Consider the following 6,028-nt stretch of genomic DNA (forward strand, 5'->3'; position numbering starts at 1 on the left):
TCCTGTCAGTGGGCGTGGCCTGTCACTGTGATGCGTTCAGGAACTCGGAGCAGTGAGACTGTTGATGAACAGGAAACAAAAAACACTCGATAGAATAAACCTTTACAGAACCATGAAGAGAAAACACAAACAAAAGATCAAAGGATGAGACTCCCTCTCACCTTCAGGTAAAAGGTGAACACGTTCACTGTCCAAAGACCCTGATGAATTGATGAATTAAGATTTGGTCATGTGTGTGTTTGATCAGTTGTGGATAAATAAACGTCTGAACGCAGCTCTGATTTCAGTCCTGACACAAACTGAGGATTTTTTTCTGACGTCTGTTTCTTTCTTTTCTAAACTTCAGAGGAAAGAGCCTCTAAACAAAGTTTTAGCAGTTTGATGTAATTCTGGTTATGGCCACTTGAGGCGCCACAGGAAGTGTGGGTCAGTGCAGGTGTGTTCCACGTCCATAAACCTCAGCTGTTCTCAGAAAACCATCCCAAGGCTTTTTCCTTCTTCCTCCTGTTTCAGAGTTTTAAAAACAATAAGACTTTCAGAGGTCAGGGTTTTATGCTGCATGGTCACAGTTAAGGACTTTAAAATTCCAGAAGTCCATGAACGCCAAAAACCTCACGGGATTTCAAAACAGCAAGGGAAAAAAATATTAAACTTCTACTTCTAAAGCTCTCTGTGAGACAGACTGACCCCCCGACTTTAAAACAAAAGATGACGAATCCCCCACTGAGCCACAATCCAAGGTTTTAAAACACACCTGTGATGATTAAACACACTTGTGACCATTGAACACAACTGCCATAATAAAAGACAACTGGAACTATGAAACATACCTGTAATCATCAAACAAACCTGTGAAAATGAAACACACCTGGGGTAATTAAACACACCTGAGGTCATAAAAAAAACAGCCATGATCATTGAACACACCTATAATCATTAAAAAAACATGATATGGTTTAACAAACCTGTAATACTTAAACACACCTGAGGTTGGGTAACACACCTGTGATCACTGAACACACCTGTGATCATTAAACACACCTGTGATCACTGAACACACCTGTGATCATTAAAGACATCTGTGATCATTGAACACACCTGATGTCATTGAACACACTAATTATAATTTATCATATCTGAGGTCATTACACACAGGTAATCATTAAACACATCTGTAACAATTTAACACACCTGAAATCATTAAACACACCTGAGATCATTAAACTAACCTGAGATCATTAAACACACCTGTGATAATTAAACTACTGTGATCATTAACCACACCTAAGACCATTCAACTCTTCTCTGTTCACGCTTGTTATCATAAAACACACCTGTGACCATTTAACACACCTGTGACCATAAAACACACCTGTGACCAATTAACACACTTTCAATTATAAAACATGACCTGTAGTCATCAAACACACCTGAGGTCATTAAACTCACCTGTCATCAGAAAACACTCCTGTGATCATTAAACACTGGATCATTAAACACACCTGAGGTCATTTAACACACCTGTAATCATTTGACACACCTGTGCTCATTTAACACACCTGAAACAATTACACACACTTGAGGTCAGTCAACACACCTGAGGTTTTTAAACACACCCGTGATCATTAAAAACACCTGTGATTATTTAACACACTCATAATAATTAAACACACCTGAGGTCAGTTAACACACCTGTGACCATTAAAAACACCTGTGATAATAAACTCACCTGTGATCATTAAACACACCTGTGATAATGAACACACCTGTGATCATTAAACACACCTGTGATAATGAACACACCTGTGATAATAAACACACCTGTGATAATGAACACACCTGTGATAATAAACACACCTGTGATAATAAACACACCTGTGATCATTAAACACACCTGTGATAATGAACACACCTGTGATAATAAACACACCTGTGATAATGAACACACCTGTGATCATTGAACACACCTAAGGTCATTAAACACACTAATCATAATTTATCATATCTGAGGTCATTACACACAGGTAATCATTAAACACATCTGTAATCATTAAACACACCTGTCATTGAACACACTTGTGATTAAAAAACACACCTGAGATCTATAAACACACCTCATGTCATTAAACCAACCTGTGATCATTAAACACCTGTGATCTTAGATCACACCTAAGACCATTCAACTCTTCTCTGTTCACACTTGTTGTCATAAAACACACCTGTGACCAAAAAACACACCTCCAATTATTAAACATGACCTGTAGTCATCAAACACACCTGAGGTCATTAAACTCACCTGTCATCAGAAAACACTCCTGTGATCATTAAACATTGGATCATCAAACACACCTGAGGTCATTTAACACACCTGTGCTCATTTAACACACCTGTGATCATTTGACACACCTGTGCTCATTTAACACACCTAAACAAGCCCGAAACCATTAAATACACTTGAGGTCAGTCAACACACCTGGGGTTATTAAACACAACTGTGATTATTCGACACACTCATAGTAATTAAACACACCTGTAGTCATCAAACACACCTGTGACCATGAAGCACACTGATGATAATTTAACACACCTGTGACTAATAGACATTTTTTGCAATCATTAAACACAAATGCGATAACAAATAACACCTGAGGCCATTAAAAATGCCTGAAACCATTAATACACCTGGGGTCAGTTAACACACCTGTGGTAATTAAATACACCTGTTAACATCAAACACACCTGAGGTCATTAGACACATTTGTGATCACTCAATCCACCTGTGATCATGGCTCACCTGTGATCACTGAACAAACTTTAAGTTTGGGTTACCTGTAAATATTAAACTCACTCGTGATCATTTAACACACCTGTGCTCATTCAACACACCTGTGAGCATTAAACAAGCCTGAAACCATTAAATACACTTGAGGTCAGTTAACACACCTGTGGTAAATTAACACAACTGTGATAAGTAACCTGTGATTATTAAACCCACTCATGATAATTGAACGCACACAAGGTCATTGAACACACCTGTGATCAATTAACTCCTGTGACTATTCATCAACCTGATGATAATTAAACACACCTGCAACCAATTAACACACTTGTAATCATTAACCCAAACGCGATTAAAAAGAGCCCCGGGACCATTAAACAAACCTGTGATCACTAAACACACTGATATTAATTAAACACACCTGAGGTCATGAAATATACATGAAACCTTTACACACACCTGTTACCAAATATCACACCTGTGATCATAAATGACACCTGTGCTCATTTAACATGCCTGAAACCAATTAACACACCTGGGGTCAGTTAACACACCTGTGGTAAATAAACACACCTGCGATAATTTAACACACATGTTAACATCAAACACACCTGAGGTCATTGAACTCACCTGTAATCATTCAACACACCTGAGGTTGTTATATACAACTGTGATCATTAAACGTGCTTGAAACCATTAAAAACACCTGAGGTCAGTTATCACACCTGTGGTAAATAAACACAACTGATCTTAAGAAACACCTGTGATCAATAAAGTCCTATGACCATTTAACAACCTAATGGTAATTGAACACACCTGTGACCATTATACACAAGCTTGCAATCATTAAACACAGCTGCGATTAATAAAACACACCTGGGATGAATAAAAATACCTGTGAACACTAAACACACCTGAGGTCTTAAACACACCTAAGGTCATTGAACCAGTTGTGATCACTAAACTCACCTGTGACCATGGCTCACCTGTAATCACTAAACATACTTGATGTTTGAGTTACCTGTTAATATTAAACTCACCTGTGATCATTTAACCCACTCATGATAATTGAACACACACAAGGTCATTGAACACACCTGTGATCAATTAACTCCTGTGACTATTTAACAACCTGATGGTAATTAAACACACAGGCGACCAATTAACACACTTGTTAACAATAAACACACCTGAGGTCATTGAACACACTCAATCTGCCTGTGATCATTGCTCACCTGTATTCACTGAACATACCTGATGTTTGGGTTTCCTGTGATTATCAAACTCACCTGTGACCATGGCTCACCTGTCTGACAGATGTTTTGAGCCTGTGTTTGTTTTGCTGCAGGTTGTCAGTGTTTTTCCCTCAGACATGAATCAAAAATCTCAGACTTTAAAAACATCAAACATGAACTGATTTCCTGACTGAACACAGATGAAGTCAGAGCTGTTTTCACACCTGATGATTTTTTAATGAATCTCTCTCTAACAGCATCAGTCTGTATCAACAACGCACCAAAGCTTTGACATCATTAAGACATGAAACAGGAACATTGGGGTCTTCTTATCACTCCACAGGGAACCTGGACTGACCCCGTCCAGGTGGACCTCTGTCTAAGTTCTGTGATTGTTTCAGGTGATCACACCTGAGAGACCAGAGTCAGTGACAGAGGGTACAGACCCTCCTCTTCCATTATTGCTTCAAAAAACGTTTGTGTTTGAAAACCTGCTGCAGAGACTCAGAGTCCGGGTTTGTTATAGTCCAAGCTTTCTGATCCCAGTCTCCTTGGTCCTGTTTGCTGCTACGATCACTGCCTGGGATTTCTTTTATGTCCTCTGAGGCAACTTTTCATCCTCAGCCTGAGAATAAGTTCCTTTTCTGCACCTCAGATCAACAGCTGGCCCTGAAACTGGTCCCAGACTCAGGTCCAGATCTGGGTCACGTCAGACATTTTAAACCGTCTGAGAAGGAAAGATTTATGAGCGTTTATCTGCTCCAGATTTGTTTCAGGTTCATGAAAAATTAAATATTCTTTCAAAGATTAAAGTTTTGGATCAGAGAATTTAATGTTATGAAGAAAGAAACTGAGAATCCACAGATCATGAAATAAATGTTGAAACAAAATAAACATATTACTCTGGCGGACTGAAACATGGAGCTTTAAACCCTGAATGAATGAATGAATGACTTTAACGTGGCGTACCTCAGGGGTTCATTCAGGGTCCACAAACCTTTGAAAGGAGATATGAAAAGATCCCCCCAAAAATCTCTATAAGTTAAATAATCACAGATTTATCAGCGAGACATAACCAAAATAAACATGTCATAGATGAATGTGTTATATATAAAGTAAACATGATATAGGTTTATGTATTTAATATAAAATAAATATGTTAAAGATAAATGTATGATTAAAAAATAAACATGTTAAAAATATATTATTTTAAATAAAATACAAATGATACAGGTTCATGTTTTCTATATAAAATAAACTTATATAGGTTCATATATTTTATGTAAAATATAGATTTTTAAGGTTTATGTTTTCTATATAAAACAAAAATGATACAGATTAATGTATTTTAAATGAATTATTAAAAAGAAACATATTTTATATTTGAAGTAAAAATGAAATTATTTTTAATCTTAAACAATCATTCAACAGATAAATGTATTTTATATAAAATAAAAAAATAAAGATGAATTTTTTATGTATATATAAAACAAACATGTCAGGGATAGATGTATTATATATAAAAAAACTGATAAGGTGCAAAAATTTTATGATATTTAAGTATCATATATATAAATATATAAATATATATATATATATATATATATATATATATATATATATATATATATATATATATATATATATATATATATATTAACAAACATGTTGAGAGTTAATTTGTTATATTTAAAATTTAAATGATATAGATTCATGTATTTTATATAAAATAAATGTGTCAAATATAAATGTGTTAAATATTAAATAAAAATGATATAGATTAATGTTTTGATACAAAATGTTAAACAAACATATTCAGGATAAATTTACTATATATAAAACATAAATGATATAGTTTCATTTACTTTGATTGAAATAAATATGTTTAAGATGAGTGAATTATATAAAAAATTAACAGATTAATTAATTTTATTATATAAAACATATGTAACAGATTGTTTTATTGTTTATCAAAACACATCGTTAATCAGTGTTTTTATACAAAATAAAAATT

This window comes from Halichoeres trimaculatus, unplaced genomic scaffold (assembly GCF_033239565.1).
Source record: "Halichoeres trimaculatus isolate MK-OKI-2021-1 unplaced genomic scaffold, fHalTri1.1 fHalTri1_scaffold_4, whole genome shotgun sequence".
Taxonomy (NCBI): domain Eukaryota; kingdom Metazoa; phylum Chordata; class Actinopteri; order Labriformes; family Labridae; genus Halichoeres; species Halichoeres trimaculatus.